Below are 21,598 nucleotides of genomic sequence, written 5' to 3'. Positions count from 1 at the left end.
GTGCTGTGTGTTATGTCTTTCACTTGAGTGCTTCTACTTCTCACTTCCTTCCATATAATTTGCCACCTTTTGAAGCCCAAATCACACCTCAGGCTCTCCATGACTATTTCCCTGATGACTTATTCATATACTCCCCAAATATTATTTGAACACTTATCTGCCAGACTCTCATCTATACACCAGGAATACACAGCAGGGAACAATGGGCAAAGATGGGCAAGGTTGCTTTCTCATAGAAAGATGATACACAGATAAACAAATTGTTATATAATAGAAATCGTAAGGATTCTACCTTAACAGTCAGTCAGCTCTGGTGCTCATGAAGGGTCTTGGAGAAGCGGATTTCTTCTCCCTCTCTCCCTCTACAGGTGTACTCACACTGAACTCGCATGAGAGAAACCCAGCTTTCTGGAACACTTCAGGGTGACTGCATCCCCACAGGAGTGCCCTCTTAGTTCAGGTTTGCACAAGAAATAGATCCCAACCTCTCTGTACATGGAACATCAGCATTTCTGCAGAGGAAGAGAGGTGCCTGTCTGATCTGAATAGCCAGAACACTGGATTAGGAGTTTGGCTGGGAGTCAGATCACTTGCCTGCTGGCCTGTAAGGAGAGCTGTGATGGCTCCCTCGCTTCCTCCTCAAAAGACCTCAGTGAATTTCACTGAGAGCTTCCCCAGCCACCCTTTTGGGGCTGGGACCTCTGCCCACCACTGGGGTATTGCATTTACCCATGGCTTTAGCCACAGCTGTTTTTTACTCATGGGTACCTCCTACTAGTCTGAAGCTGGAACTGTCCAATCCAGTGAATAAAATATCGGTGAAACAAAGTTTTAAAGTGCACATCACTAGGGAATGAGATAAGTTCCATGACACCTCTGCCCTTCCAGTTCCACAGGAGACAGTGAACCTGCTCACACACCCAGCACATTGCTACTACCACCAGTATCTGAGAAACCTATCCCACAAAGATTGTCTATAACCCAGGAACTCATACAGAGTCTTTGCCACTGAAAGCATCCAGAGCTGAAGCAAGGAGACAATAAACTAGAAACATTAAATTCACATACTCAAAGGGAAAAAAAATTTAAACCCAGTTGAATCAAAATTAACTCAAAAATAATTAGAAGAAGTAGTGTACTCATAGGAAAAGGAACCAGAAAACTAATTGTGGCAATATGGAAAAAACAGGGTTCCATAATACCACCAAATATCACACCAGCTTTCCAGCAGTGGATCCAAACCAAGATGAAATCTTTGAAATCTCAAAGAATTAGTAAAGTTTATTATCAATTTACTGAAGGAGATACAAAAGAAAGAAAACCAACATAAAGAAATTTTAAAAAAATTAAAAAACAATTTATGATGTGAATGAAAAATTTTCTGAAGAGATAGATATTTTAGACTGGATTAAGAAAATGTGGCACATATACACCATGGAATACTATGCAGCCATAAAAAAGGATGAGTTTGTGTCCTTTGTAGGGACATGGATGCAGCTGGAAACCATCATTCTCAGCAAACTATCGCAAGAACAGAAAACCAAACGCCGCATGTTCTCACTCATAGGTGGGAACTGAACAATGAGATCACTTGGACTCGGGAAGGGGAACATCACACACCGGGGCCTATCATGGGGAGGGGGGAGGGGAGAGGGATTGCATTGGGAGTTATACCTGATGTAAATGACGAGTTGATGGGTGCTGACGAGTTGATGGGTGCAGCACACCAACATGGCACAAGTATACATATGTAACAAACCTGCACATTATGCACGTGTACCCTAGAACTTAAAGTATAATAATAAAAAATAAATAAAATAAAATTTTTTTAAAAATGCCAATCAGAACTTCTGGAAAGAACAGACTCATTTAGGGAATTACAAAATGCAGTGGAAAGTTTTAACAATAGACTAGACCAAGTAGAAGAACTAACTTCAGAACCCGAAGGCAAGGCTTTTGAGTTAACCTAATCAAACAAAATTTAAAAAAAAAAAAAAAAGAACTAAAAGAAATTAAGTCTCCAGGAAATATAGGATTGTGAGAAATGACCACACCTAAGAATTACAAGTGTTCCTAAGGGAGAAGAAAAAGCAAAAATTTTGGAAAACGTATTTGAGGGAATAATTGAGGAAAACTTCCTGACTCTCTGGACTTTGCTAGAGATTTAGACATCCAAATTTAAGAAGCTCAAAGAACTTCTAGAAGACTCATTGCAAAATGGACATCGCCAAGGCAAACAGTCAGCAGGCTATCTAAAGTCAATGTAAAGAAAAGAATTCTGAGAGCAGTGAGACAAAAATATGAGCTAATTTATTAAGGAAAACCTATTAAACTAACAGCTGACTTCTCAGCAGAAACCTTACAAGCCAGAAGAGATTGGAGTCCTACCTTTAGTCTCTTTAAACAGAGAAACTGTCGGCCAAGAATTTTGTATCCAGCAAAACTGTTTCATAAATGAAGGAGAGATAAAGTCTTTCTCAGACAAGCAAATGCTTAGGGAATTTGTCAATACGAGATCAGTTCTATAAGAAATGCTAAAAGGAGTTCTAAATCTTGAAAGAAAAAGTCAATATGCACCAGAATAGAAGCTTCTGACAGCATAATATTCACAAGGCCTATAAAACAATAACACAATGAAGAAAACAAAGTCAGTAGATAAAAATCTCATAATGACTGGAACAATATTAATGTTGAATGTAAGTGTTCTAAAGGGTGTATTTAAAAATACAGATTGGCAGAATGGATTAAAAAATCACAAACCAAATAGCTGCTGTCTTTAGGAGATCACACCTAACATGTAAGGATTCTTATAAACTCAAGGTAAAGAAGGAGAAAACATATTTCATGCAAATGGAAACCAAAAGCAAGCAGGAGTAGCTATTCTTATATCAGATATGATAGACTTTAAAGCAAAACAGCAAAAGAAAGACAAAGAAGGTCATTATACAATGATAAAAGGATCAATTCAAAAAGAAGATATAATAATCCTAAATATATATGCACCTAAAACCATAGCTCCCGGATTCATAAAGCAATTACTACTAGAATAAGAAAAGAGATAGACAGCAATACAATAATAGTGGAGGACTTCAACATTCCACCGACAGCACTGGACAGACTATCAAGACAAAGTCAACAAAGAAATACTGAACTTAAACTGCACTCTAGAACAAATGGACCTAACAGATATTTACAAAACAATCTACCCAAGGGTTGCAGAATATACACTCTTCTTATCAACACATGTAACATTCTCCAAGATAGACTACATGATAGGCCACAAAATAAGTCTCAACACATTTTTAAAAATTAAAATCATGTCAAGTACCTTCTCAGACCACAGCAGAATAAAACTAGAAATTAGTTCCAAAAGGAACTCTCAAAACTACACAAATACATAGGAATTAAACAATCTACTCTTGAATGATTTTTGGGTTAACAATGAAATCAAGATAAAAATTAAACATTATTTTGAATGAATGATAACAATGACACAAGTTATCAAAACCTCTGGGATATAGCAAAAGCAATGCTAAAAGGAAAGTTTGTAGTGCTAAATGCCTACATCAAAAAGTATGAAAGATCACAAATTGACAACCTAACATCACACTTCAAGGAACTAGGGAAATAAGAACACACCAAAACCAAAGCTGGCAAAAAAATAAAATAAAATAAAACAAAATAAAAAAAGATCAGAGCAGAAGTAAATGAAATTGAATCTAAAGATCAATGAAGCAAAATGCTGGTTCTTTGAAAACATAAATAAATTTGACAGACCACTAGCTAGATTAAGCAAGAAAGAAGAAAGAAGATCCAAAAAAGCTGAAATGAAAATGGAGACATTATGACTGAAACCACAGAAATACAAAATATCATTTAAGACTACTATAAACACCACTCTGCACAAAACTAGAAAATATGGAGGAAATGGATAAATTCCTGGAAACATATAACACCCCTAGTTTGAATCAGGAAGAAATAGAAATCTTGAACAGACCAATAGCAAGCAGTGAGGTTGAATAAGTAATTCCTTTAAAAACTCAAAAAAAAAAAAAAAAAGAAAAAGAAAAAAAAGAAAAGCCTAGTACTGGACTACTTCACAGACAAATTCTACCAGACATTCAAAGAAGAATTGCTACCAATTTTACTGAAACTATTTCAAAAGATTGAGAAGGAGGGACTCCTACCAAACTCATCCTATGAAGCCAGAAACACCCTGATACCTAAGCCAGGAAAGGACATAACAAAAAAAGAAAACTATGCACCAATATCCTGTATGAATATAGATGCAAAAATCCTCAACAAAGTACTAGCAAACCGAATCCAATAGCACATAAAAAAAAATCACCATGATCAAGTGGGTTTCATTCTAGGGATGCATGGATGGTTCAACATACACAAGTCAATAAATGTGATTCATCACACAAAACATAATTAAAAACAAAAACCATATAACCATCTCAATAAATGCAGGACAAGCATTCACTAAAATTCAGCATCCTTAATGACTAAAACCCTCAACAACCTAGGCATAGCATAGAAGGAATACACTTTATTAAAAAGTCAAAAATAACAGATACTGGTAAGGTTGTGGAGAAAAAGGACCACTTATACACTGTTGATGGGAGTATAAATTAGTTCAAAAACAGTGAAAGACAGTGTGGTGATTCATCAGAGACCTAAAAACATAAACACCATTCAACCCAGAATTCCCATTACTAGCTACATATCCAAGGGAATATAAATCATTCTATTACAACGACACATGTACACATATGTTCACTGCAGCTCTATTCACAATAGCAAAGACATGGAATCAACCTAAATGCCCATCAATGGTAGACTGGATAAAGAAAATGTGGTACATATACACTATGAAATACTATGCAGCCATTAAAAATAACAAGATAATGTCCTTTGCAGGAACATAATGCAGCTGGAGGCTATTTTCCTTAGCAAACTAGCACACAAATAGAAAACCAAATACTGCATGTTCTCACTTATAAGTGGGAGCTCAATGATGAGAACACATGGACACAAAGCAGAGAACAATAGACCTGGGGGCCTACTGGAGGACGAAGGGTAGAAGAAGGGAGAGGATCAGGAAAAATAACTACTTAGTGCTATGTTTAATACCTACCTGAGTGATGAAATAATCTGTACAACAAATCCCCATGACATGAGTTTACCTATATAACTGATATGGTTTGGCTGTGTCCCAACCCAAATTTTATCTTGAATTATAATCCCTATATTCCCTATGTGTCTAGGGAGAGACCTGGTGGGAGGTGATTGGATCATGCGAGCATTTCCCCCATGCTGTTTTCATGATAGTGGGGGAGCTCTCATGAGATCTGATGGTTTTATAAGGGGCTCCTCCTCCATCATTCCTCACTCTTCTCTCTCTCACCTACTGCCACGTAATACATGCCTCTTCCCTTTCCACCATGATTGTAAGTTACCTGAGGCCTCCCCAGCCATGTGGAACTGCGAGTATAAACCTCTTTCCTTCATAAATTACCGAGTCTCAGGTGTTTCTTTAGAGCAGTGTGAAAATACAATGACAAACCTGTACATGAACCCCTGAATTTAAAAGTTAAATAATAATAATAATAAAATCCATATATCACCAACCCACAGCTAATATCATATTGAACAGTGAAAAGTCAAAAGCATTCCCCCTAAGAACTGAAACCAGACAAGGATGCACACTTTCACCACTTCTATTCAACATAGTACTGGAAGTCCTAACCAGAGCAATCAGGTAAGAGAAAGAAATAAAGAACACCCAAATTGGAAAAGAGGAAGTCAAACTATTTCTACTTGCTGATAATATGATCTTGTACCTAGAAAACCCTGAAGACTCTTCCAAAAGATGCCTAGATCTGATGAATGAATTCAGTAAAGTCTCAGGTTACAAAATCAATATACACAAATCAGTAGCACTGCTATATACCATCAGTGACCAAGTTGAGAATCAAATCAAGAACTCAATCCCTTTTACAATAGCTACAAAAAAAAAAATCCAGGAATATACTTAGCCAAAGAGATGAAAGATCTCTGAAAGGAGAACTACAAAACACTGATGAAAGAAATCATAGATGACAGAAACAAATGGAAATACATTCCATGCTCATGGATTTCAAGAATTGATATTATAAAAATGGCCATACTTTTCAAAGTAACCTACAAATTGAAAGCTACTTCTATCAAAATACTAACATAATTTTTCACATAATTAGAAAAAACAATTCTAAAATTCATAAAATTCAATTCTAAAACCCAAAAAGCCCAAGTAGCAAAGCAATCCTAAGCAAAAAGAATAAATTTGGAGACATCACATTACCCAACTTCAAATTATACTACAAGGCTACATTAACCAGAACAGCATGGTACTGGTATAAAAGTAGATGCATAGACCAAATGGAACAGAATACAGAATCCAGAAATAAACCCAAATATTTGCAAGCAATTGATCTTTGACAAGGCATACAAAAACGTAATTTGGAGAAAGGACACTCTCTTCAATAAATTGTGATGGGAAAATTGGATAGCTACATGTGGAAGAATGAAACTGCATTTGTATCTCTCGCCATGTGCAAAAATCAACTTTAGGTAGGTTAAAGACCTAAATCTAAGAGCTAAATCATAAAAATTATAGAAGAAAACTTAGTAAAATTCGTGTGGATATTGGCCTAGGTGAAGAATTTATAACTAAGACCTGGAAAGCAAATGCAACAACAAAAAATAAATAAATAAATTGTACCCAGCAGCTAAACTAAGAAGTTTCTGCACCTCAAAAGAAATAATAGAATAAAAAGACAACCTACAGAATGAGAGAAAATATTTGCAAATTATTTTTCTGACAAAGGACTAATATTCAGAATCTACAAGAAATGCAAACAAATTAACAAGAAAAAAACAAATAATCCCATTAAAAAGTGGGCAAACGACATGGATAAACATTTCTCAAAAGAAGATATACAAGTGGCCAACAAACATATGAAAAAATGTTCAACATCACCAATCATCAGGGAAATGAAAATCAAAACCACAATGAGTTACCACCTTACCCCAGACCAAATGGCCATTATTAAAAAGTCAAACAACAATAGATACTGCCATGAATGCAATACAAAGGAAATAGTTATACACTGCTGATGGGAAAGTAAATTAGTACAACCTTTATGGAAAACAGTATGGAGATTTCTCAAAGAATTAAAAGTAGATCTACCATTCAATTTAGCAACCCCACTATTGAGGACCTACACAAAGGAAAAGAAGTCACTTTATTAAAAAAGACACCTGTACACATATGTTTGTCACAACACAATTCACAATTGCAAAGATACAGAATCAACCTAAGTGCCCATCAACCAATGAGTGGATAAAGACAATGTGACTATATATATATACACACACACACACACACATAAACATATACCATGGAATATTACTCAGCCATAAAAAGAATAAAATAATGTATTTTCCAGTTGATGGAAACTGGAGGCCATTGTTCTAAGTGAAGTAACTCAGGAATCAAAAACCAGATCCTGCATGTTCTCACTTACAAGTGAGAGCTAAGCTACGGGTACACCGACATATAGCACGGTGCACTGGACTTTGGAGATGCAAAATGGGGAGGGTGGGAGAGAAATAAGGGATTAAAAAGCTGCCTATTGGATACAGTATATACTACTCGGGTGATGGGTACACTATAATCCTAGACTTCACCACTATACAATTCATTCATGTAACCAAAAGCCACTTGTACCCCTAAAGTTATTGAAATGAAAAATACTTTTAAAAAGAAATGGCAGGGCAATAAAGAATATAAAATGGTAACAAGCTAGTAAATAATGAGGGGATTACTTAAGAAAAGATGGTCAGGGAAGGCTATTCTGAAGAGCTGATATTTGAATGAAATATTAGCCATGCAAGGACTTTGGGAAGAGCATTTCAGTTACAAAGAATAGAAAAGTCACAGACTGAGGCAGGACTGTGTTTGGCATGTCCATGTGTCAGGAAGGAAGACTGCCATGTGGTAGGGAACACAGGTAAAGACGTCAGCAGGGCTAGATTATACGAGGTTTTGTAGTCATGTTAAACACTTTTGATTTTATTCTAGGATTTTAAACAGTATTTACAAGTTACATGATCTGATTTAAAGTTTTAAGAAATCTCTCTGTCCGTGCTGCAGAAAATGAATGGGAAGAGCTAAAATGGATCAGGAAAGCTAGCTGGGTGAAGAGCAGTTAGTCTATCTAATGTATGAGTACTTTCCAATTAAGACACTTCCTGATTTCAAAATATATTATAAAACTACAGTAATCAAAACAGAATGGTATTGGCATAAAGACAGCTGTATAAACCAATGGAACAGACTTGCGATCCCAGAAACAAAATCATCAATATTCAGCAAACTGATTTTCAACATGGGTTTCAAGAATACACAATGGAAAAAGAACGGTCTCTTCAACAAATGGTCTGGGAGACACTGTATATGCACATGCAAAAGATAAAATTGTAGCCTTATCTTACACTATACACAAAAATAAACTCAAAATCGATTAAAGACTTAAAGGTAAGACCTGAAACTGGAATGGTGATTCCCAGGGGCTAAGGGAAGGGAAATGGGGAAATGGGCATAAAATTTCAGTTAAATAAGATGAATAAGTTCTAGAGATCTGTACCTATATAGATCTGTACCTGTACCTTGTACCTATAGTAATTAATACTGTATTGTACACTTAAAAATTTGTTAAGAGGATCGATCTCATATTAAATGTTCTCACTATAATAAAATAGTTTTTTAAAAAAAGGAATTAATGAAAAATCTTCAGTAATGCATAGACTTTAAGCGGAGGCTTGAGAAACAGCTTTGAGACCAAGCTTCCAGGAGGACTTCCCTGTGGCGGGACCAGCTTGATAGGAGCACTAGTTCATAGCTTGACTCAGTCCAACAGAGAGGTCCCTTCCGTGTCAGGATAGCCATTGGAGCATTGTTGCCCCATGCTTCCATTCCACCACCAGGAGCTCAGTGGCTTGAGGTAGGAACAGAGCTCTACCACGACCTAGGATGAATCAGGCAGTTCCTTCCCAAGACTTTAAAAGATTCTGGGGTCATGGATAGGTCTAGTCAGAGCCTGTACATGAATGCAGGAGTCCAATTACCATACACCACGAAGATCAACACTGGAGGCCAAGACCAAAGGAACCAGAGATAGGAAACAAGTCTGGAATATTGGTCCTAAATGATTGGGCTAAGAAGATGAGATCAAAATGGCAGAAGGCCAGGAAGCTGAGGGAGAAGAAGCAATTTTATAGTCATTTGCATAATAACTTGATTAATATTTTTCTCCCCCATTAGATAAAAGCTCTGTAAAGGCAGGGACTATGCTATATCTGTTTGCTCACCATAACATAGTTTCATAATGGAGTACTACATTCTTGGTGTTTATTCAATGTAAAAAGAGCCATATAAAGAGATTTTCTATGATTTTTCTAACACTTCCACTGAGAACATTGTTGCCTAGTTTCCTCATATAAGACACTGTCTGACAAATCTTAAAGTGTACTGCCAGTTGATGATGTTTTATTTCTTGATATTGGTGCTTGTTTCATGGCTGTGTTTGCTTGTGAAAATTCATGGAGTTATAAACTTATGATTTGGGACCATAAGCCAGCAGATCTGACAATGCTAAAGATACTGTGGTGCATATGATGCTGGTTTTAGCCTCTGTCACAACTAGAAGAAGAATCCCAGAACCCTCAGTGTCTGGAACCAGGCCATCCTTCTCTGTCAAAGTAGCAGCAGAGTCTGCCAGGCTACAGGGCCCTAGTGTATTTGGAGTTACACATCATTATGTAGGCATTATCAGATCCACCATGTCAGAAGGGTGAGTGTGGACAGTAGTAATACATCATACCCAATGGAAATGATCAACTCAGGATGGGGCCTGGGCAGTTGTATTAGTCTGTTTTCATGCTGCTAATAAAAACATATCCGAGACTGGGTAATTTATAAAGGAAAGAGATTTAATTGACTCACAATTCAGCTGGGGAGGCCTCAGGAAACTTACAATTATGGTGGAATGGGAAACTAACATGTCCTTCTTCACCTGGCAGCAGGTGAGAGAAGTACAGAGCAAAAGGTGGGGAAAGCTCCTTATAAAACCATCAGATCTCATGAGAACTCACTATCCTGAAAACAACATAGAGATAACTGCCCCCATTATTCAATTACCCCCCCACTGGGTCCCTCCCACAACACATGGGGATTATAGGAACTAAAATTCAAGATGAGATTTGTGTGGGGACACAGCCAAACCATAGCAGCAGTCCAAGAAGCACAAATTAAGAATTTCAAGCGAGTAGACCTGATACAGTTTAGATATTTGTCCCTCCCCATATCTCAGGTTGAAATGTAATCCCCAATGTTGGAGGTGGGGCCTGGTGGGAGGTGTTGGGTCATGGGGCAGATTCCTCCCGGTTTGGTGCTGTCCTTGCAATAGCGAGTGAGCTCTCATGAGATGTGATGGTTTGAAAGTGTATGGCATCCCCCCACACCAACCTCCTTGCTCCCTCTCTCACCATGTGCCACGCGTACTCTTGCTTCACCTTCCTCCCTGAGTAAAAGTTCCCTGAAGCCACCCCAGAAACTGAGCGGATGCCGGTGCCATGTTTCCTGTATAGCCTGCAGAGTCATGAGCTAATTAAACCTCTTTTCTATATAAATTACCCCTGGTAATCACTAATCCAGTTTCAAGTCTTACCTTTAAGTCTTCAATCGATTTTGAGTTGACATTTGTGTATAGTATAAGGCTACAGTTTTATTCTTTTGCATGTATATATACAGTGTCCCTCAGATCATTTGTTGAAGGGACCGTTCTTTCCTCATTGGGTATTCTTGAAATCCATGCTAAAAATCCATTTACTGAATATTGATGATTTTATTTCTGGGCTCACACATCTGTTCCATTGGTTTATATATCTGTCCTTATGCTCATACCATTCTGTTTTGATGGTGATGTGGTTCATGGTAAAACAGTATCCCATGATCACACACCCATTGTTACACGCCCTTTGCCAAAAATTTGGTCCATTGGTCTGAAGCAATGTTATGCAAGATCCCATGCTGGTAAGTTAGGCATCCTGCAAGTCCTTAGGTGTAGTGCTGGGAGAGCTATGGAGGGCAGGCAGTGTGAACCAGAGTAGGTGTTATCAGTTCCATAAAGAGTAATTACTACCCCTTTGTAGGGTAAAAGGGCTATGATGTAATCAACCTGCTCCCAGTTGCTGACTGGTTTCCTCATGTGATGATGCCACGTTAAGAGTTTAGTAGAGTCTCTCCTGCTGACAGTTTGGGCACTCAGCTGTGACAGTGGCTAGACCAGCCTTGGTAAGAGGGAGTCTATGCTCTTGGGCATAGCCTCCAACCATAAGTGGCTCATTTTTCAAGCACTGGGGTGGCTGAGGAGAGAGCCTGCCTGACATCCACATGACAAGTTGCCCTCTTTGCCTTGTTGTTGAGTGCCTCTTCTCTGGTGGGCATTAATGTGAGGCAACAGAGACATGCCTGCTTTGTTCTCCCTCCCATTGCCCATCCACATCTCACCCCCAGAATTCCATGTCTTTTATATTTTAATCTTGCTTCTTCCAGACTCTAATCACCCAAAAAAGGTCATTTTCTGTGTTCATCCCAACCTCAGGTCACTTGACCCTCAACACAAAGTAAACGATCAAATTCACTGCTTGCAACTACGCCCTTTGACAGGATTTTCCTGTGGTACTGCCTATGTGGGTCACCTCTGAGTCCAGCTAAACTGCAGTAGCAATTCACTTTGGGCTAGCACCTACATAATAAGCCCCAATATTTTTGGAGAAGATGGTCATAGAGAACCCCCTGTAAGGACATAGGTGTGAAGTGAACAGAGGTAGGTGACATAGAAATACGGATCCTGTGTTATGCCATTCTTGCATTGCTATAAAGAAATACCTGAAACTAGGAATGCAACTAGTACACAACTAGTCCACAGCTAGCCTAGAATAGTGAAATAGCCTATTATAGACTTAGCTAAGACATTGGCTCTAGGATGGTTACTGGCAGTGTTTGAGTGCTCTTCTCCAAGATGACGTATATGCATACTAGTTTGTGTATGGTGCTGAGTACCCAACAGCTGGAATGCACATGCGACAAAATCAAGAGATGAATATAAGATTAACCCTTTCTATCATCACTGCCATAGACCCACTTAGGGGATTTTTGCTTCCTATATCCACACACTTGGATTCTGCTAGACTAGATGTCCTGGTTGATGGGGTCGGGGGGTGAGATGGGAAGGGACCTTTCCACTAACAGATGTTTAAAGATCCCAAGTTATGACCCCCACCTGTTCTCTTTGGGCTCCTCATACTGGTGGACCAATATGCAAAGTAAAAAATATTGAGGTGAAGATCGTCAACTCTGGTTACCTTGAGAAGCTAGGATTCTACAACACAACGGAGGCAGAGAACTCAAGAGACTCTTTATGGTGAATCCGTGCCCAGTATTCCATACCCAGCAATAGTAATAAACAGACAATTACAGCATCCAAAGCCCCAAAGTGCCAAAGCAACCTAAGGACTCAGACATCTTGGAGATGGAGGTCTGGGTTGTCCCATCTGGCAAGCAAACTCCCCCAGCTGAACCACTGGCTGAGGGGGAAGATTGACATTGGAGGAGACCCTGTAATACAGCCTTAGCACTTGTTGGAATTAAGCTGGTTCCACTGATTCACCTACATTAAATTATTTGTAGAGATTGTGAACTGGCCACCAATGAATTGGGCTTAGTGGAAGGCTAAGAAATCTGTATGGTGAACAGTGTAAGGGTGTAGACTACTATCGATTGCCTTTTGTTCATGGTCTTAACCTGCTCTTGTTCTTACCTTTGATTCTAGGCACAGGTATAACAATCAGTTCCAGACAGGCTTTAACCCACTTTTCATTGACAATGCCTTCCCTCAAATAAGCACCACAGGCTTCTTTGAAGGATACCTCAAGAAATACTACTGGCTCCATTCATGCACAATCCAGAAATGAAGAGGAGTTAACACTCCAAGAGGCAACCACTTGACAAATAGGAGTTGTACTTTTTGGATTAATTCTTCTCTCTTTTGTTCTTCAGCTGGACCTATTTTGAGACACAGGTACACACTCCTTAGAAGATCCCAGAAGGTACAAGCACCACGGTAATAACTAGTTTACTAAAATACTCTTGCATTGATTTCCCACCTCTCCTGTTAACTCTCCCCAGCCTCTCACTCCAATTCCCTAGGATCACATCCCCAAATAAACCATCTAAACACAAGTCCTTGTTTCAGGCACTGATTTCTAGAACCATCACAGGTTAGACTACTCCCACAATCACATTCTTGAAAAACTGCCTCTCCTTTATAATTTTACCTCCAATAGTCACACCATCCTTACTCTCTTAATTCCAATATGAGCATTCTTCAGCATCACAGGGACCTCCCATCTTGACATTGTGTCCGGAACTGGTACCTTCCAGTGGGTTCTTGGTCTCGCTAACTTCGAGAATGAAGCCGTGGACCCTCGCGGTGAGTGTTACAGTTCTTAAGGATGGTGTGTTCGGAGTTTTTTCCTTCAGATGTTCGTGGTCTGGCTGACTCCAGGAGTGAAGGTGCAGACCTTTGCAGTGAGTGTTACAGTTCTTAAAGGTGGTGCATCCAGAGTTGTTCATTCCTCACGGGGGGTTCGTGGTCTCGCTGACTTCAAGAGTGAAGCTGCAGACCTTCGCGCAGTAAGTGTTACAGCTCTTAAAGGTGGCGGAAAGTGGCGCGCCCGGAGTTGTTCGTTCCTCCAGGGTGGGTTCGTGGTCTGGCTGGCTTCAGGAGTGAAGCTGCAGTCCTTAGCTGGTGAGTGTTTCAGCTCATAAAGGTAGTGCAGACCCAAAGAGTGAACAGCAGCAGCAAGATTTAATGTAAAGAGCAAAAGCACAAACCTTCCACAAAGGGGATGCGACCCAGTTGCCGCTGCTGGTTCTGGTGGCCTGCTTTTATTCCCTTATTTGGCCTTACCCACATCCTGCTGATTGGTCCATTTTACAGAGTGCTGATTGGTCCGTTTTACAGAGTGTTGATTGGTCCGTTTTGACAGAGTGCTGATTAGTGCATTTACAAACCTTTAGCTAGACAGAGTGCTGATTGGTACATTTACAATCCTTTAGCTAGACAGAAAAGTTCACCAAGTCTCCACCAGATTAACTAGACACAGAGCGCTGATTGGTGCATTTACAATCCTTTAGCTAGACACAGAGCACTGATTGGTGCATTTATAATCCTTTAGCTAGACAGAAAAGTTCTCAAAGTCCCCTCCCGACCCAGAAGGTCAGCTGGCTTCACGTCTCAATGTCACCTCACCTTCTCTCGCTTTGTTTCCCATCTGAGACAGACCCATAACCCCCTACATTAATCATCGAATTATCCATTTCTTGGGAACCCTAACCCCTGGGTCTTTCCTTAAAGCACCGTCACATTGAAAAATCTCGGAGAAAGGCTCTGTGGTTTTTGCTGTGTAGTGCCTATTTACCTTTCCCATAATGACAGTTCTTCAAATTCCCCTTGGAGCCACTCTTTCTACCACCTAGTCCATGATGCCACAGGTAGAACATGTGATGGGGCTCAAGACTATCAATATGTTGCCACAGAGATAGGTACAGGAATAACTCAAGCCATCAGGCCCAGTCAGAGCAAATGCCAGGACTTTTGCTTGAGTGACCAGGAAGAGTAAGGCGCCTTATTACTGCCTGTTTCAGAATGGAACTAATCCAGAAAAGGCAGATGAGCAAAATCAGTCCTCATGACATCATTTGAACACCTGTACCAAATTTTATTTTAGACATCTGGACTCTTGGATGTTTCAGTTCTTTAGCTAATGTATCCCCTATTTAAGCTAAATTGGGTTGGCTTTTCTTTTACTTGCAACCAGAGTCCTAATTAATTCTCCTCTACCTGTCTTACCATTTAACTTCTCCACTTCTAATATGATTAAATAAAAATCCTGCTCTAAATTCATAGTCTTCTAAATTAATTGCTGTCCTCAACACCACCTCATAATCACTCTTTATAACACACACACACACGGAATGTATGTATCACATATACACACATACATATAAACATGTATGATTAATTCTTTTCATTAAATTGTTTCACATCCTCTGTTTTCTCTCCTCTTCTATAAATGGCTGTTTACAACTTTCTCTACCCTCTTCAAACCTCCTTCTCATTCTCTCTTCTTTATATTCAGCAGAAGACTTGCAGGATAACTCACTAACCAAATCAAAGTCATCTTTTTTTTTTTAATTCTTCTATTTATAAGGGTTATTAGCAACTAGTAACAACTGCAGTATAATTATTATACTATAAATATAGAATGAAGACTTTTTCTCTTGTGTATTTTAGAAACTCTTTGAACTTTATAACCCAAGACCTGGCACAGCATCTGCTATGTGGTTGATGCTCAGGATATATTTTTTAATGAATAAATGATTCTTTCTTTTATCTAAATTTAATCCACCTAGTAAATATATATATATATGGCATATATATCTCATATATATGTGGAATATATATGTATCTCATATATATATATATATATATATATGAACACACATATAAACCTGTATGTGTATACTGTCAGTGGTATTAGTAATTAGTACAGCCATTTTGGAAAACAGTATGGAGCTTTCTCAGAAAACTAAAAATTGAATTATTATATATGATAAAGCAAGGCCACTACTGGGTGTATACCCCACCCCAAATTGAAATAGAAGAGATGTCTGTATGCCCATGTTAATTGCAGCATTATTCGCTTCTGTTGGAAACAACCTGTCTATCAACAAGCAAATGGGTTTTTAAAATGGGTTACATATACACAACGCAATACTATTCAGCCTTTAAAAATCAGAAAATTCTGTCATCTGCCATAATGCAGATGAACCTAGAGGTCATTATGTTAAGTGAAATGAGCCAGACATAGACAAATACTATATGATCTCACTTATACATGGAATCTTAAAAAGTTGAGCTCACAGAAGTGGAGAGTAGACTGGTGGTTACCAGACACTGGGGGAGGGGAGAGGACCAGGAAAGAAGAGATGTTGGTCAATGGTTACAAAGTTTCAGTAGGACAAGAAGAATAAGTTCTGTGATCTGTTGCACAGCAAGGTGACTATATAGTTAATATATTATGTATTTCAAAATAGCTAAAAGAGAGGATGTTAAACGTTCTCACCACAAATAAATAATAAATTATTGGATAGATCTGCGAATTCACCTGATTTGATCATTCCACAATGTATACATATATCAAAATATCGCCTTATACCCCATAAATAGCATTATTTTCCATTAAAAATAAAATAAAACAAAAATATATGCATGTATGCTTTTTTATTAAATTAGTTAAAATCCTTTAATATGTAGATAAGTAAAAAAATACATGTGAAAGCATTTATCTTTTTTCCCATTCCCATACTACACAGAATACTGATTGCGGAAAGGGTTCTTCTTAATAGAGAGCCTCTCTCTTCATCTCTAGCCCCTTCCTGATGCTTCCTAACCTCTGACTGACAGTACTCACTAGAGTCAACCCACATTTTAGAATAAAGCTAAATGCAACAGTAAGTAGCCAACAATAAAAATGCACTATGTCTTCTAAATTTGGAGAGCAACAAGAAATATAATAGCTGCTTAGAGTGGAACAGAATCTCAGGATTCATCTATTTCAACTGCACTGACAGAGGAGGAAAGTGATACCTAGGGAAGTTAGGTGACTTTCTCAAGGTCAACTGGCATTGTTGGAACTAGAACTCAAGTTCCACCCCAGAGGTTTCCTCATGATAGCGCTACTCTCTTCACAATGCCCACTATCCCATCCAGTTATTTTAGGTATAGACAGTTTTCCAAAAGCTCTCCTTATGCATTTGCCCATGCAGGTCCCAGGTCAGGACATGCAGAACTCAGGAAAATAACATTTGTTGTGATCCTATCTATAAAAGTCTCTCATTGTGCTTAACCCAGCTCAGCTTTCCATCTATAGTAATGAAGTGATTTAAGTTTGAAGTCAATACCACGATCAGAAGGGCCATTGATAAGGATCTTAGGTTATTAACAAAACTCATTTCTTCTGCCCCATCAGCCGATTCCATTGACACGCCAACCCCAACTCTAAACAATATATCAAAAAGGAAGCTAATCGACCAATAGCGCAGTCTCTGCAATGAGGTCCAGATATTTTGGAATGCCTATTTAACCAGGAAGCTGAAGTGCCTCAGGATGTATTTTTTAAAAACTAGAGAAGTATGAAGAATCAAAATGTTTATCTGTTCATGACACAATAAGAAACATACACCTTGGAACTAAAAAATAAGTTTTTAAAAAATGTATTTAGAAAAAGGAGGAAACGGCTGGGTGTGGTGGCTCATGCCTGTAATCCCAGCTCTTTGGGAGACCCAGGCAGGTGGATCACGAGGTCAGGAGATCGAGAACATCCTGGCCAATGTGGTGAAACCCTGTCTCTGCTAAAATACAAACAAACAAAAAAATTAGCCAGGCGTGGTGGCACACGCCTGTAGTCCCAACTACTCGGGAGGCTGAGGCAGGGGAATTGCTTGAACCCCGGAGGCAGAGGTTGCAGTGAGCTGAGATCATGCCACTGCACTCTAGCCTGGCAACAGAGCGAGAGTCTGGCAAGAAAAGAAAGAAAGAGAGAGAGAGAGAGAGAAAGAAAGAGGAAGAATAAACAAGTAACATGCAAACACCCTTTGGCGATACTATTTCAAGCATATAACCTTATGAAAAGCTTTCAGTTGAACAATATTTATTTAGCACCGACTATGTGCTCTGTGCTAAGTCCTAAGATGAGAAAGATCACTGAGATGGGAACTCTGCCCTCAACAAGCTCCTGCAATGATTACACACAGTTCTCCTGACTCCTAGTTCTCATTAAAGCCAATAGCCACTTCTTCCCCTATTCCCCAAATTCAACTCTTCCTCCTCCCATATTCTGTTATGTTCCCATTTAAGCCTCAACCATTTCTTTTATGTATTATTTGTATTTTTTGAGACACAGTCTCACTCTGTCACCCAAGCTGGAGTGCAGTGGTGTGATCTGTGATCTTGGTTCACTGCAACCTCTGTCTCCTGGGTTTCAGTGATTCTTGTGCCTCAGCCTCCCAAGTAGCTGGGATTACAGGCATATGCCACCATGTGAAATAATCTTTTGACATAAATAAGAAATGAAATCCTGTCTTTGCAGCAACATGGATGAAACTGGAGGCCACTATTTTAAGTGAAACAACTCAGAAACAGAAAAATTTTTATTTATTTATTTTATTATTTATTTATTTTATTTTATTTATTTTTGAATTTTTTTGGAGAAACAGGGTTTTACCATGTTGGCCAGGCTGGTCTCAAACTCCTGGCTCAAGTAATCTAGCACCTTGACCTCTGAAAGTGCTGGAATTACAGGCTTGAGCCACCATGCCTGGCCAATCACTTCTTATTTGGGTAATTGCAGTTAGTTTGTATACCAGGTTGAGGAGCTCTTCACCATTCCAAATTTACAAAGGCCCAGTGTGTTTTGTGTTTCAGATACCGAGACTTACCTTCTCCAGACCTTCTTCCAGTCCTTCACTTAACTTCCTTCTTCAGGTCCTTTGCCTGACTTTCCTCTCTTCATGACTGTCTTCTCTCTAATTCACTGCTCTTCCCCATCAGACTTCCTCCTTCTCATGTCCCTTTGCTGACCTTATGAACTGTTACTTGCCTTGGTGCTATCTTGGATTTCTATTTCCATTCCCAACTCCAAATCCTTCCTTTTTTTTTCTTAACCAGCTTTGAAATTACTGCATATTCCATCTCACAGACGTTTTTTCTTTTAAAAAATTTTTTATTTGTATAAATGTAGTGGCTACATGTACTTGCCATGGATAGACTACATAGTGGTGAAGTCCAGGCTTTTAGTGTATCCATCATCCTGGTCAATTTACCACACCTTTATAATGTCTTATCATGCCCCCCACGCCCCCACTTTTCTGAGTCCCCTTTGTTTATTATTACATCCTATGTCTATGGTAAGTATTTTAACTCACTCATAAGTACAGATGTGTATTTTTCTGTTTCTGGCTGCTCTACTTAAAATAGTGGCCTCCAGTTTCATCCATGTTGCTGCAAAGACAGGATTTCATTTCTTATTTATGGCTTAAGATTATTTCACTGTATATATACACCACATTTTCTTTATCTAATCATCCATTGATGGGCACTTAGGTTGATTTCATATGTCTGCTATTGTAGTAAACATTTGAATTCATGTATCTTTTTGGTGTAATGATTATACCAGACTTCTTTTCTCTTGTTTCCTTCCTACAGTCAGCAGAAGGGAGAAATTGCTCACCACCTGAACCTAAGAAATCCACTCATCCCTTCCCTTTGCAGAACCAATTGGTCCATCCTACCCCTAAAATTAGGCTTGTAACTCAGAGAACACAGGCTCTCCTTTTCATTGTATCATCTGTGGTCCCCCAGCACATACCTCCCTGTGGCTAAAATGGGAATGCAGCCACAAAACAGAATTTCTTAGAATCTACTCACTCACAGTCTTCAAGAAAGCTCAGGCCCTTGAAATTCTTCCCAAATAATTCTGGGAAGGCACAAGCTCATGCTTTGGCTGGCACATGCCTGTCCCCACGTCCCCCCGACTTTTCTCTTCTGCCCTGGATCACCGTAATAATGACTTCCGTTGCTGCAGATGACAAAGGAGCAGCTGTGCTATGGTTCCCGCCAGCCCTGCCAGTGCCTCTGCTAAGGCTGCCAACTGAGCAAGGCTCATCTGGATTCCTCATTCTCTGTCCTTGACCATGGAAGACACTGCTGATGCCAGCAGAAAGAGCTGATTCCATCAATGTCCCCGCTGCATCTGCTGTCAGTCTCCGTGCCACACCACACGCACACCACTACAGAGACACTGCTGTCAGCGACAAGGGCACTCTCTCCTATTTCCACTGGCACCAATTCTGCTGACATCTTCAGCTCTCGGTAGCCCATGGAGATTTTAGCAAACCAATCTTTGATTGGTTTTTCTGTTTTTTACCAGAGCTACCTGAACCCAGGACTCAGATATGAATCCAGAGTTGCTGAATCATTGGACAGCTGAGTGATAAACCCCTGGGCTGCATTTAGCATCACTCTTCCCCTCCTGTACTCACCCAGAATGTCCTTGAGTTAAGCCCTTGCTTCTCAGCTCTCCCTTCGTTAGAATGAGTTCTCTTCTCATGTAAACAGACCTCTGGCAGGCTTACCCTGCCAGTTCTCCCATTATGCCAAAAAATCCACTAAAGAGTACAGGAGAAAACCTAGGCAAAAACGAGTGACCAAAAATGGGGACATCTGCCCAGAAAAAGAAACCTCTTGACAATACCCTTTAGATATATATGGCCTAACACAGTGGTTCTCAATCAATGAGCTGCCATTAAGAAAATAAATTAGAAAATTTACTAAAGAGAATCCTGTTTATTTGTCCAGCCATTTGTTTCTTCTGAATGAGAGCTTTTTCTCTTAATTATAGCTCTTAGTGACTGTCAGTAATGGACAGTTTATTTATTGCACAATCTCTTAGAATTCAATTCTCTCATGACTGTAAACAGCTAATATTTCCACAGAATCAAGTTCTCAATGTTTCTTAGGGCCTTATTTAGAGTTAGTGACTGGATTTCACAACAGTAACACAAGCTCAAGTCTACAAACTACTGCCTCATGCGCATTCCCTCAAGTAGACATTTGCAGGAGGGACAAACCCCAGTGTAATTGTGCAGACTGTTAAGAGTGCCATGATTCTTCCAAGGTGCCTACCCACAGGACTCATTCAAATACTACAGTCTCTTTTTCCTAGGAAAATTGAATTTTCCCTAAACATTTTCTCATAAGCTAGATTTCTTTCTTTTGAGGATCCCTGTTGCTTATATAAACCATCTCCACTTTTCTCTGGTCAAGCTGTGGTAAAGCAGAAGATGTCTGTTTCTAATTGTTTTCTTACTCTTGGCTCTGAACTTCACACGCTTTTAGCTGATGCACTTCCTGAAATCACTTCTTTCCCGGGGAGTGTAGCCTTGCTAATGCAAACCATGGTCAGCCCCTTGGGCAGGTTTTATCTGCACAGGAATGTCTTGATCAGAGATTGCTGTTCTTATATCCTGCTTGTGTGACCATGGGCATTATTTGATTTGATTCTATTAGATCAAGTTCATGGTAGACTGTCTTTTCTTTCTATGCTACACTGATTTTGTTATGCTTTTTACATGCCAGTGGTTCTCAACACCACCACACTTAACCTTTTCTCTAAGAACATCCTTTCAGTAATTTATCATAAAATTGCACACTGACCTGAGCTTGGGTATCTTCAAGTCAGCTTTGTCTTGATCACAATTGTTGCTCTAGTCTGCGGGCTTCCAGATCAGGAGAAGAAAGAGGAAGGGAGAAAAAGCACACAATAAGGAATTAGGAGTCTTGTGTAAATATTGTTTACAAAGAAG

At 39.2% G+C, this 21,598-nt stretch overlaps 1 long non-coding RNA gene across 9 annotated transcripts in view; it reads right to left on the bottom strand.

The window, feature by feature from the left end:
* LOC103877884 overlaps nucleotides 1-21,598 on the bottom strand; it is a 305,800-nt gene that overhangs the window by 63,201 nt on the left and 221,001 nt on the right. For all 9 annotated transcript variants that reach the window (XR_004177359.1, XR_004177357.1, XR_004177356.1 and 6 more), the window contains one exon: nucleotides 21,450-21,511. This is a non-coding gene — a long non-coding RNA (uncharacterized LOC103877884). The remainder of the gene's footprint in view (nucleotides 1-21,449; nucleotides 21,512-21,598) is intronic.

The sequence above is a fragment of the Papio anubis genome, chromosome 12 (assembly GCF_008728515.1).
Source record: "Papio anubis isolate 15944 chromosome 12, Panubis1.0, whole genome shotgun sequence".
Classification (NCBI taxonomy): domain Eukaryota; kingdom Metazoa; phylum Chordata; class Mammalia; order Primates; family Cercopithecidae; genus Papio; species Papio anubis.
Note: the sequence above shows the minus strand (reverse complement) of the source record. Positions and strands in the feature narration are given on the sequence as shown.